Source organism: Quercus lobata, chromosome 11 (genome assembly GCF_001633185.2).
Source record: "Quercus lobata isolate SW786 chromosome 11, ValleyOak3.0 Primary Assembly, whole genome shotgun sequence".
NCBI lineage: Eukaryota > Viridiplantae > Streptophyta > Magnoliopsida > Fagales > Fagaceae > Quercus > Quercus lobata.
The window spans coordinates 30346576-30360659 of NC_044914.1; the positions used below are offsets into that span (position 1 = coordinate 30346576).

The window sequence follows — 14084 nt, forward strand, 5'->3', positions numbered from 1 at the left end:
GTAGGAAGCCCAAGGTATGACTCAAACCAGTCCACCTCTCTAATGCCCAGTGTTGCTTTAATTCTCTCCTTCTGATCCATATCAATATTACTACTGAAGAAGATAGAAAACTTTTCAAAATTAATGCATTGACTTGAGGATGTTGCATAAACCTGTAACACATCAGAAATAGCTTGGACTTCCTCCTGGGTAGCATGACAAAATAATAACGAATCATTAGCAAACAAAAGATGGCTCATTGTAGGAGCTCTCCTACAACTAGACACCCCATGAATATGCCCCTCCCTTTCAGCCTTTGTAAGTAATGAGGAAAACCCTTCTACACAAATCAGAAACAAGTAAGGCAACAAAGGATCACCCTACTGGAGTCCTCTAGATGGTGTAATACTACCATAGGCTCTCCTATTAATCTGCATTGAAAAAAATGGGGTCACTACACAAGTCATGACTCTATCCACCCAAACATCAGGAAGACCCAATCTAACCATCATACCCTTCAAAAAATCCCACTCTATCCTATCATATGCCTTACTAACATCCAATTTCAGGGCCATAGAACTCCTTTTTCCAGTCTTTTTACAATGCATGGAATACAACGATTCATATGCAACCAAAATATTATCAGTGATCAAACGACTAGGAACAAAAGCACTCTGAGTAGGTGATATGAGTTAAGGCAAAATAATTTTTAATCTATTTGCCAACACCTTAGAAATAATTTTATAGATGACATTACATAAACTAATGGGTCTATAATCAGACATCTTTTTAGGTGACTTGACCTTTGGAATCAAAACAATGTGTGTATAATTAATATCAGATGGCATGGTACTAGAATGCATAAAATCTAATACAGCAGCAACCACATCAGTACCCACAATATGCCAAAATTTTTGCTAAAAGAGAGCATTCATACCATCCGGTCCAGGAGCCTTTGTTGGTCCCATCTGGAACAACACTGCTTTTATCTCCTCTGCTGTATAATCTCTGGACAACTCCTCTAGCATCTCCAGAGTAACTCTATGGTTTACTGTATTAAGACAGTCATCCATTTGCCCATTCCCCTCTGAATTAAACAATGTCTCAAAATAATCAGTCGCCACATCTGCAATATCTTCAATTTCTTCCACCCATTGTTGCTGATTATTGCAAAGGCCATGGATAAAATTTCTTCTCTACCGTTGAGTGGCCTTTGAATGAAATTTTTTTGAATCCTTGTCACCATATTTCAACCATGATACTCTTGATCATTGGTGCCAAAAAAAATTTCTTGCTTAAGGAGAAGACCATCCAATTTTTTGCTTGCCTCCAAGAATTCAGCCTTTGCTTCTTTTGTTTGATCAACATAAAGTAATTGCTCCACCCTTTTTTGCAAATTTTTAAATTCCTCAGTCCAAGCTTGCGTCTTTGATGAGCCACAAGCATTCAAACCAGCCCCACATTCTTTTATTTTTTCTTTAATAGTCACCAAGGCCGAATCCAACCTCCCTCCACCAACCCATGCCTCCTCCACAACCTTCTCACATTCATCTAACATTAACCATTTCTCCTCAAATTTAAAGCTAAGTACACCCCTACCCCTTAACACTTTATTCATTTTTGTTTGCATAAGCAAAGGAAGATGATCCGAAGCATGTGTTCCAAGATGAGTTACCAAGCAATCCGAAAATTTGCTTTTCCATTCTATGTTGGCCACTGCTCGATCTAAATTTAGCCTAGTATTTACATCCCCCGGTCTCCTATTTGTCCATGTAAAAGGAAAACCACAATACCCTAAGTCAGCCAAGCCATTCTCCTCCAAAGTACACCCAAATTCCTCCGTTTGCCTAGCCGACAGTGGACATGCACTCTGTTTTCTGCTGCATAAAGAATGGAATTGAAATCACCTATACAACACCAAGGGCCTTTTGCAAACATAGCCAAGTGAGAAAGCAAAACCCATGATTTGCTCTTCTAATCAAAGGCCATCCATAAAACCCTGTTAAAAACCACTCAAAACCATCATCCTCCCTGACTTTGACCAAAATATGATGCTCAGAATAATTTATCAAATCCAATTGAATATCCTGCTTCCAAAGCAAAGCCAATCCACCTCCTGCATTTGGTTTCTTCACAAACAACTTATTCTTAAATGGTAAATACCTATACAAATCATTAAAACCATCCTCATCTAAACGTGTTTCCATAAGAAAACACACGTCGGGAACTTGATCCTTCACAAATTTGAGAAGGCTACGACCTATCCAAGAATTCCCAAGCCTTTGGTAGTTCCAACTTAATAGCCTCATTGTGATCGGTGGGGGTGATTTGACACCCCGGTCGCTGTAGTGTTTTGTGATTGCTGCACCTCAATCTTCTCCTTTTTCTGCCTCTGTTCTGCATGTTCTTTTCCTTCATCATCCTCTTTCTGGTCTATATCTCTTTTACCCAATACAGTAACCTGTTTTTGATCACTATCACTCAGCCCACAAACCATCCTTGCTAACCTCTTCCAAGTGGGCTTATTTTTAATTTCAGGAAGACCAACCAAAGCCTGACCCTCCACCTGTTTTGTCTCCTTAACCAGCCCAATACCCTCTTCAAGTGATTCTGTTCTTGCTACATTATCCTTGTTTAAATTTGAAACCAAAGAGATATTAGTAGCTAGCACCGAATCTTTAATTTCTATATCCAGCCCCATATCTCCTTCTTTTTCGACGCCAACATCATCCAATCCTGAGACAGGTCCTGCATTCACGGAGTAACTCTGCACACATAACTCTCCTTTCCCCGTATCGTGTGTTAAGGTAACTGTCTGCTTCTCTTGCTCCACCACCGCTGCCACCACACCCACCTTTGCATCTACACTATTCTCTCCACTTTGTTCCTCCATAGCAGCCCGTTTCAGCTTAGGTTCTCTCTTAGGTGGTGATCAAGGACGCCCACCACTCGCCTTCAACCATTCACCGTACTGACAGACTACCTCTCCAGTCTTAGTACATGCAAAGTAAGATGCACAATGCTTCAAATCATGGCCTAACATATTGCAGACGTGACAGTGCATTGTCAATCTCTCGTATCTAAACTTTACCCAAACTCTCTGTCCACCCGAGTCTAACAAATAACCTCCTCGCCGCAAAGGTTTCTCTAAGGGAATGGCCACCTTAACTCTCATAAAGAGGTTTTGCACAATATGCCCTCGCCGTCGCTCAACTTCAACAACCCTTCTCAATCTCTGCCCCACCTCCTCCGTGACTTGTGAGCACACCATATCAAGCGGTGCATCCCATATCTCTATCCATATAGGCAAGGAGTCAAAGCGCACATTCTTCACCGTCATCCCTGCTTCCCAACGACATGATAACAAAACTTGATTATCAAACACCCATAAACCCTATTTCAAAATCTGTTCCATATTAAACTCTATTTGGAACTTGAATTCTAACAGATTTGATCCCACTTCGCTGACTACCACGCTATCTTCCAGCCCCCACACTCTCATCAACGTACTCAGAGCTGCCCTCTTGTTAAATGGTTTACATGTAAGAAACTTCCCTATCAGGCTTTGAGTGTAGCTCTCAATTTCCTCACGTCTACCTTCCTCCGATATTGGTATTACTTCCTCTTCCTCCGCCGTTAACTTCATATTCACAAGCCCATTATTAATCAAATCATCTGCCATCCTAACTAGTAAAACCACGAAGAAATAAATTGAACAGAAAACTCAAGCCCCTAGAAACCCTAAGGGAAATAGACCTCGTATTCACGAGGTCTATATGTATTCAACTCACTGCTCTCAAATGCAAAAGATTCAGTTCTTTCTCAAATGATGGCATTTTGTGGTGATATGCATTTCACCTTATTGTTATCCTCACCTCAACATTTTAAGAATTAGGCCAACTACTTACCTGCGAAGACACTTCATCAATTGGTAAGCAGTAAGAAGGCAAAGGTTTCAAATTTTGTACAATGTAGTGGACAAAACATAGCATTGCTGCACATCCTGATGTCAAGATATTTTGAAAGGGCATCTTATAAGTAATAAGTTTAGACCTCAAAGAATGAGAATATCATATATTAGAATTTTAGTGACTAAAGCAATTACACTGATATCAAATCAAATATGGTTAGTTTTTATGCTAGACTCCATCTTCAGCAGGAGAAGTGGGCTTATTTTATTAGAAATATCTTCTCCTCTGAAGGAACCCACAAGTGGTTAAAGCCTTAAATCAGATGTGCATCATTCCAAGTGTTCCTTGTTCTGGTTGGTGGAATTCACTAACGAACACTTGCCCAGTTGAACCATTTACTCTAATACCACTTGTTGGGTGAGATTGAGGGGTTAATATAACACATAGGACATCATTTGACCCAAAAGCTTAAACCTATTAACCACTCACTCTCGTCATTAGTATCTCATGTGGGACTTCAACACTTAACTAACCACGCCACTCACATGTGAATATACCAACAGTGTAAATTCTCCATTCATCAACTTATAATCATGTTCAAATGTCATAGCCAACTATTAGCCAACTATCAAACTAGGCATACAGCTTACCTATAACCAGCTAATTCTTTAATTTGAGCAGTAGTCACAATTCCAAGATCTAAATAACCCTACATGAAAAACACCAAACTGCAAGATAGATGACATTTCCTGCAGCAGGCATTAGACATTAATATAATTTGGTAAGCCAGCAACCTTCCATTTTTACAAGTATTTAAAGTCTCAAGCTAAAATGTAGGAAGGAAAAGAGATCAATTCGCTTTAATGAAAATAATTGATTAAACTTAAACACAAATTAGTATCACCAAATGGGCATTTGGTCTAGTGGTATGATTCTCGCTTTGGGTGCGAGAGGTCCCGAGTTCGATTCTCGGAATGCCCCATTCATTTAATTCTCTTTACAATGTTTTTCTGTTAAGATTTTAATATTGCTGAGAAATAATCTCAGCAAAGTCAAGTCAATATCTACAAAATTAGGTTTCAATAGATCCAAATATATCTTAGATCTGACAAGACTATTCATTGGGTAATACTTATAAAAAAAGAATAAAGTAATAAATAAGGTTTCAGAAAATGCTGAATCAAGGAAGGGGAGCTACTAGCTAGGAAACATTTACCTCCAGAGGTTGTGTATTCAATTCACTGCCACATATGCAAAAGTTTTAGTTCATTCTCAGATAATGACAAAACATAGCATTGCTGGACATCCTGATGTAAAGGTATTGGAAAGGGCATGCTATAAGTTATATAAATTTAGACATCGGAGAATGAGAATATCATTGACTAAAATTCTACTGGCTGCAGCAACTGCATTGATACCAAATCAAATATGGTTAGTTTTTATGCTAGAACCCAATTTTCATCTTATTTTGTTTCCCTACAGGAGAATTGTAGTTGTTACTAGTAAGAGATATTATGGTCTAAAGGAGCCCGAAGTACAGTAGTCCTAGATTAGTCTAGGATTTACCTAGCTTTTCTATGAAGAGAGAGAGAGAGAGAAGTCAAATAAAGAGAGCTAAAGTAGTAATTGACATTAGGGGTACTTAGCAAAGAAACAATAATTGACATAGGTAACCGGTATCATAAACATGTGCCAGAGACAACTAACCTCAAATATATTGATTTCTGAATTAGTCAATTACAGCTCATGGGTGAAGAATATAATATGATAATTCTACATCATAGAGATTATGTTCATCTATGAAGAATATAATATGATAATTCTACATCATAGAGATTATGTCCATCTATGACAAATCATACATTAAACTACTTAATAGAATTAAATGATCAAATGGTAGGGCATTTGGTCTAGTGGTATGATTCTCGCTTAGGGTGCGAGAGGTCCCGAGTTCAAAGGTGGGGCTTCATCAAAGGTGGGTCCTTGATTTTTGATTACTCAGTCAGCTGGAGTCAACTAAATTACTAACAATTTGGGATTTATCCCAAAAAAAAATTGTATAAAATAAAAATGGATAGCTCCTAAATTAGGAGTGAACTTAGCCATGCAATACAGTCAAAGGATAGCCAGCTAGACTACACAAAACGAGGACATAGCTTTCACAAATAAATATTCAACAGAATCAGTAAATTATTATGAAAACTATTAGTATTACCAAGTAATCAAAATTTTTAGGGATTTTCAGCTGCTTAAAAAGGCAGAGATTAAACGTCAGAAAGAGAACAAAATTTGATTTTATGCAGTAGTTAGACTACATTAGGAAAATGCTTGGTTCAATTAAGATATCACCTCCACTTGAACGCAGATTGTAATTGCAAAATCTTCTAGACATATAGCGTCTGCATTAATGAGCAATCTAATAGGTAATAAGTTTAATCTTAAAAGAATGAGAATATGATAGATTAAAATTCTAGTGACTGATGCAACTACGCTGATATCAAATCAAACATGGTTAGTTTTTATGCTAGACTCCATCTTCAGCAGGAGAAGTGGGGCTTACTTTATTATAAATATTTTAGATCCGATAGATCCAAATCCATCCAAATATATCTTAGATCTGGCACTACATTTGGTGAATGAATGCATCATTCATTGTTCCTTATCTTTGTGTTCTATTGGAGTTGGATTCACATATACAAGAAAATGCTCCTTTAGCAATTCAATGGATTTCAAATTTTCAACGTTTGGTTTTAATTCGTAAATGAATAATTAAACTATGTTGGGAGTCAAACCAACAAACATCAAATGGATATGATGAATGTGGTTAGGTACTTAGATGAGGTTGAACTACTAGACAATCGATCTAGTGGTATGTATGATGCTTCAACAATGAGAGGTCCTAAGGAGTTCAATTCTTAAAATGTTCAGTTTCTAATCTGTCACTTTAAATATCAGTGCCAACTATCAAAGTAGGCTTACTATAGCCAGCTTATAACCTCTTTAGCTTGAACTGTTAGTCAAAATTCCGAGATTAAAGACCCTACCTGAAAACACCAAACTGTGACATAGCTCAATTTTTCCTACATTTCCTGCCGCAACCGTTACACATTAGTATAGGTTGGTAATCTAGCAACCTTGCATTTTTACAATTCAAAGTCTCAACCTAGAAGGTAGGTTGGGGGGAAGATATCAACTTTAGTGAAAATGGTTAATTCAAACTTAAGCACAAATAACACCATCAAATGGGCATTTGGTCTAGTGGTATGATTCTCGCTTTGGGTGCGAGAGGTCCCGAGTTCGATTCTCGGAATGCCCCACATTTTTTAACTTCATTTTAAATTACGAAATTTTTTATTTTGAATGCCTCCACATTTACAAATTATGTTTACTAAAGTTTTGAAGTATATCAGTTCAGTTTTTAATAATGCTTAAAATATACAGAGCAAAGTCAAGTCAAGAACTGCTAGATGAAGATTCAATAAAGCCAAATATATCTTAAATATGACAAGACTCTTCATTTATGAATGAAGTAATAAATTTGGCATTAGAAGATTCTGAATTAAGGAAGGGGAGCTAGGAAAAAAACCCAAGTTTATCATACTTTATTACCTGAGGGGGTAATATGCCACAAGAGGTTATGTAATGAAATCACTGCCTCCACATGCAAAAGATTCAGTTGTTTCTTGGATGATGACATTTTGTGGTGATTGGCATATCACCTGATTTTCCTCCTAACCTCAATATTCTAGAATTTGGCCAATCTTTAACAAAAATCAATCACTCACCTATCAAGACACTTCATCAATAGGTAAGCAGCTAGAAGCCAATGGTTCCAAATTTTGTACATTCTAACAGACAGATGATAGCTTTGCTGCACATCTTGATGTAAAGGTAATTGGAAACGGCATCTTAAAAGTTACAAGTTTAGACTTCATACTTCCCCCCCCCCCCCAAAAAAAAAAAAAAAAAAATTAGACATCAGAAGATGTAAATATCATAGATTAAAATTCTAGTGACTGCAGCAACAATACTGATGCCAATTCAAATATAATAAGTTTTTATGGATGCCGGAAATGAATTATCAGCTTTTAGAACCCTATCAAGCTACAAAGATGGTTCAAGCCATACTCTTGTGTTTGAATTCAGGCATAACACATTGGGGAGATTCCAATTAAGGGGATTATATATATATATATATATATATATATATATAAGCATAAGCCATTTAACCACTCAGTCTTCTCATTAGTATCCCATGTGGGACTTTAAGATTTAACTAACCACAAAACTCACACGTGAATATGCCAACAGGGCAATATTCTTCATTCTTCATGTTTAAATGTCATATCCAACTATCAAATCAGGCTTACAGCTTAATATAACCAGCAAATTTCTTTAGTTCTAGTTGTTAGTCATAATTCTGAGATTTAAAGAATCCTTCAGAAAACACTGAACTGTAAGATAGCTCAATTTTACCAACATTTCCTGCAGCAAGCATTAGAAAATAGTATAATTGGTAACCCATCAACCTTCCATTTTTACTAGTCTTTTGGGTCTCAGGCTACAAGTTAGGGGGAGAAAAGATCAATTGACTTTAATGAAAATGTTTGAGTAAACTTAAAACACAAAATAGTAACACCAAATGGGCATTTGGTCTAGTGGTATGATTCTCGCTTTGGGTGCGAGAGGTCCCGAGTTCGATTCTCGGAATGCCCCACTCATTTAATGTTTTTAAGTTCAAATTTTAATATTGCTGAAAAATAAACTGAGCAAAGTCAAGTCAAAAACTGCTAACTTAGGTTTCAGTAGATCCAAATATATCTTAGATCTGACAAGACTATTCATTAATGAATAAAGTAATAATAAGGTTACAGAGGATGCTGAATCAAGGAAGGGGGGCTACTAGCTAGGAAACAAACCCAAATTTGTTATCCTTTATTACCTGTGAGGAACATTTACCACCAGAGGTTGTGAATTCAACTCACTGCCCCACATGCAAAAAGTTTTTGTTCTTTCTCAGATTATGGCATTTGGTGGTGATTGGCATATCACCTAATTGTCCTCCTCACTTCAAATGTTTCAAAAGTTAGGCCAATTTCTCTTAACAGAAACCAACTACATACCTGTAAAGACACTTCATCAATAGGTAAGCAGCAATAAGCCAAATTTTGTACAATGTACTGGACAAAAATAGCATTGCTGCACATCCTGATGTAAAGGACTAAAGGTATTTTGAAGGGGCATGTTACAAGTTTGGACTTCAGAGAATGAGAATATCATAGACTAAAATTCTAGTGACTGAAGCAACTGCATAGATACCAAATCAAATGTGGTTGGTTTTTATGTACTCCATCTTAAGCTGGAGAAAACATTCGGTTGATTGGCACCAAAACAAAAGAACCCAATTTTCATCTTACTTTGTTTCCCTGCAGCCTACAGGGGAATTGTAGTTGTTACTAGTTAGAGATATTATGGTCTAAGGAGCCCAAACCTATTGTAATTTATTGTACTTGTACTGTAATCCTAGATCTAGTCTATGATTTAATTTAGCTATTTTATAAGAAAAAGAGAGAGAAAAGTCAAATATTGAGAGCTCAAGTAGTAATTGACAAAACAGGTACTTAGCAAATAAACACAATTGACATAGGTTTCAAAAAAAAAAAAAAAAAAAACACAATTGACATAGGTAGCCGGTAACATAAACACGTGCCAGAGACGACTAACCTCAAATACCTTGATTTCTGAATTCGTCAATTACAACAGCTCATGGGTGAAGAATATAATATGATAATTCTCCAACTATGAAAAATCATAAATTAAATTACTTGATTGAAAAAATGATAAAATAGTAGGGCATTTGGTCTAGTGGTATGATTCTCGCTTAGGGTGCGAGAGGTCCCGAGTTCAATTCTCCGAATGCCCCATTTGTTTTTCCTTCATTTTTAAATTACAATTTTTTCCATTTCGGAATGCCCCCAATTTTTATAACCTGATTCTAAAATCTTTTTTTTTTTTTTTTTTTTGAGAAAGATAATTCTAAAATCAACTTAACCACACTTATTTCCATTTATCCTAAAAGAAGAAAAGAACCATGGGATAGGATCATATATTCATATTTCATAGGACCCTTGATTTTTTATTACTCAATCGGCTGGAGTGAACTAAATTACTAACAATTTGGGATTTATAAAAAAAAAAAAAAAAATGTATAAAGTAAAAATGCATAGCTCCTAAATTAGGAGTGAACTTAGCCATGCAATGCAATTCAACAGAACCAGCAAATTATTATGAAAACTATCAGGGAAATGCTTGGTTCAATTAAACAATCACCTCCAATTGAACGCCGATAATAATTGCAACATCTTCGAGATATATAGATTATAGCGTCTGCATTGCAATTTCAAAAAATAAAAAAGGGGAGGGGGGAAGAGCGGTTATATTAATGAAAATGCATAAAAAAATTGATGTTGGCCCTAGTAAGTTATCTGTGTGATGCATGGATAATATTGTAATATTTTATGCAAGATGATTTAGGAGAATATTGTATATGTATTGTAGCATAATTGTTATAAAACTTTATTAGTATGAATTCATCATAAAAATAACAATTATAAATTGCACATACATATTTATTATAATTATTGAATTGAAGTAACGAGGGAAAAAAAAAACTTTGGAGGAATATCATAGAATAAAAACTAATATAGAATGTGGCTTTCTTTTTCTCCTTAATTCTTAAAAAAAAAAAAAAAACATTCCAAACACCCATAATCAATTACATCATTTATAAAACTCACAAATCCATAACGTCTGACCTTAATATCAAAATCATAATTGCCGTTGTCACTCAATATAAAATGCAAGCCCCTCTTTCTTGGTTGTAGCCAACTCATACGGATTAAGATTAGATGAAACAACAATGTTAGAGCTAAGTAAGTGTCGTCGAAAGATTGAAGGTCAATGAAATTATTTTTGGTCTGTGTGTATTTGACATGGAATGACATAAAGGGCTATGGGTAGGTACTAGGTATATATAAAGGGGTAGAAGTGCAAAAGGTGAAAATTGTGAATTAAAGAGAAAAGAGTTTTGTGTGTATGTTTGAGAGATGAAATTATAAAAAAGTCTTGAAATATTGAACCAAAAAATACAAAAAAAATTTGTTTTTAAATTAGAAAAATCTTGAAATATTGAAACAAAAAAGTCAATATTTAATTTGTTCTTATCTTTGATGTGACACTTGAGAATATTTTAATTCTCTTCGCATAGAACGCGCTACTTGGCAGAACCTCATACTTTCCCACATAAGGTCTCTGCTTTATATATATATATATATATATATATATATATATATATAATGGAGATTGATTGCGTTTTTAAAACTAGGAGAAAAATAGCAACTCACGAGATGCCTTTTCAAAATCGCTAAAAAATTGTGCTTTAAAACTTTGAATAGTCCTAATTATAGTTGTCAATAGGTTTGTCCATGGGTTGATTTAAGCTAGGTTTGTGCTCAACTTAGATCCCACATGCTCACATTGAGTGACAAAAGGAGAGAGTCGTCGACGACCACTAATAACCATGAGTCGAGTTAGTTTTGGTTCGGGTGGACGACAGTCGAATTTAGGCATAATTGACGAAGGAGCGGAAGTGAGGCAGGTTGCCAAATATCGAAGGATCTGGTCAAGATCTCGATGAAATCTCACTGGATCTCGATGGATTTGAAATTGAGAGAGAGGGAGGACGTTAATTTAGGGGGGGAATGAAAGTTTTTTGCCAGCTTGGGTTGGTCAGTTTAGTTTTCATTCGGTTTCAAGCTCTAAAATTGCCACTTGAGCTGCTCACACTGATTACTGATGTCAAAGACCTGTCGTCAAATAGAGTTGATTTCAGTTCGTCTGGCACTAAGTTGGATGGTTTTGCCAGGTTACTGATTAGTCTTGACAACCCTAATTGTCAAAATGTAAATCATATTGTGAATCGAATTTTTTAATTAATCTGTATCATATATCGTAAAGGTATTTGGAAAAGACATCTTATAAGTAATAAGTTTAGACTTCAAAGAATGAGAATATCATATATTAAAATTCTAGTGACTGTAACAACTATATTGATATCAAATTAAATATGGTTATTTTTTATGCTAGACTCCTTCGACTCTAATACCACTTATTGGGGAGATAAAGGAGTTAATACATAGGGTAATCACTTGACCCAAAAGGTTAAATTATTAAGCACTCACTCTTGTCAATTGTATTTCATGTGAGATTTTGACACTTAACTAACCACACCACTTACTTGTGAATATTCCTACAAGGTAATATTCTTCATTCATCAAATTATAAGATTTTTTTTTTTTTTTTTTCATTTAACATTAGATTGCTAAGGATTTCGTTAGTTTCCTAGTTTCAAAACAAAGTGGAAAAGTAGCATCTTGAATTTTTAAAACTCGAGTTCCGGGAAGAAATCAAGTTTCTAATACTCGAGATCCTGAGCTACCAAACATCTGACGTGGACTTTTTTCTACGTGGAGACACGTGGAAATCGAGTTTCTAATACTCGATTTGTGATCATATTTTAAGCACAAACTCAACTTTTATTTCAAACTCTCACTTTCACTTCTCACTCTCACTTAAGTGTCCAGAACACTTCACTCTCCTTCACACCCAAACATACAAACCCCAAACCCTCACTCTACTAGAGACAAGCACATCTCATTGGCAGCAGAAAACCCATCGACCACAGAAAACTCTCGTCTCCTCTCATCGGCGACCTCTCACTCAAGTTTTATATCCTCGATTCCACTGGGAATTTTTTCCCCCCCCCTAATTTCCACATGCCCCCAAACCAGATACATAAACACTTAGGTTCTTTTTTGACATGCAGGTTGCACCAGAACCACACATAAGCAACAAACTAGAAACAAGAAAATAGTGTAGATATATTTCAACAACAATTCTTGTAAGATAAACCATATTTTTTATACTTAATATTCATGCATTAAGTCATCATTGATGAATCCTCATTCCAATTTTTTTTTAATCACCATTACCAAAAGATTGGGCACCTACCTAATTTTATTCCTGTAGAAATCAAATCTTGCAGACTCGAGATCAGTGAGGTGCCAATTCATTGTGGCAGTGTGGTGTGTTTTTTGACTCTATTTCATAAGAAATTGAGTTTTGGAAACTTGAGACATAACTTGAGTCTTGTAGACTTGAGATCCATGTGGCATAAAACTGCCACATCCTCAAGGGAAACTCGAGTCTTGTAGACTCGAGATTGATACTGAACTCGAGATTTGGAAACTCGAGATGCTACTTTCAAAAATCTTTCAACTCACATGCTAACTTATAATATTCTTGCCCACCACTATGCTAGGGGGCAAATTACCCCCAAATTATAATCTTGCTTATAGCTTACTACAACTAGCAAATTTATTTAATTTGAGCTGTTAGTCACAATTCTGAAATCTATAGAACCCTACACGAAAACACCAAATTGTAAGATAGCTCAATTTTACCTACATTTCTTGCAACAAGCATTTGACATTAGTATAATTTGGTAATCCATTAACCTTCTTTTAGCTCCGTTTTCTTGCAACAAACATTCTCAGTAAAATATTTTGAAGTGTTTGGTGTGACATTTAAAAATTTTCAAGCATAAACCACCAAAATCAACGGCTTAGCCACTGAAGCCACCAATGTTGGAGGTCTATGACCAAAGTGTCGACACATCCACTAGACCAGCATCACTTGCCACTAGACTGACAGCTCAGCCACCAAAGCCATCAATGTTGAAGGTCTGATGACCAGACCACCGGTTTGGCAGCTCTGTCGATCAATCTAGCAGCTCTAATCTAGCAGCTCCAACTACTAAATCGTTGGCACCGACAACCTAGCCACCAGATGGGAGGGGAAGAGCCAATGTATGTTTTTGTAAAATGTTTTACCAAGTTTTTAAAGGTAAACCATTTTACAACAATTTACAAAGAATTTTACAATAAACTTGAAAATATTTTCAAATTTGACCACATTTTACAATGAAACAAACAAAGTGAGAGGCTACAAGATAGGGGCAAAAAGATCAATTGACTTCAATGAAAATGGTTGATTAAACTTAAATACAAACTAGTATCAACAAATGGGCATTTGGTCTAGTGGTATGATTCTTGCTTTGAGTGCGAGAGGTCCCGA

General features: G+C 35.9%; 4 non-coding genes across 4 annotated transcripts; all 4 read left to right on the forward strand.

The window, feature by feature from the left end:
* The first annotated feature begins 4799 nt into the window (after positions 1–4799).
* Positions 4800–4871, forward strand: TRNAP-UGG. The gene has a single exon. It is a non-coding gene; the product is annotated as a tRNA-Pro (tRNA).
* A 2263-nt stretch (positions 4872–7134) lies between these two features.
* TRNAP-UGG lies at positions 7135–7206 on the forward strand. Its single transcript has one exon. It is a non-coding gene; the product is annotated as a tRNA-Pro (tRNA).
* A 1328-nt stretch (positions 7207–8534) lies between these two features.
* TRNAP-UGG lies at positions 8535–8606 on the forward strand. Its single transcript has one exon. It is a non-coding gene; the product is annotated as a tRNA-Pro (tRNA).
* A 1135-nt stretch (positions 8607–9741) lies between these two features.
* TRNAP-AGG lies at positions 9742–9813 on the forward strand. Its single transcript has one exon. It is a non-coding gene; the product is annotated as a tRNA-Pro (tRNA).
* The last annotated feature ends 4271 nt before the right edge of the window (positions 9814–14084 follow it).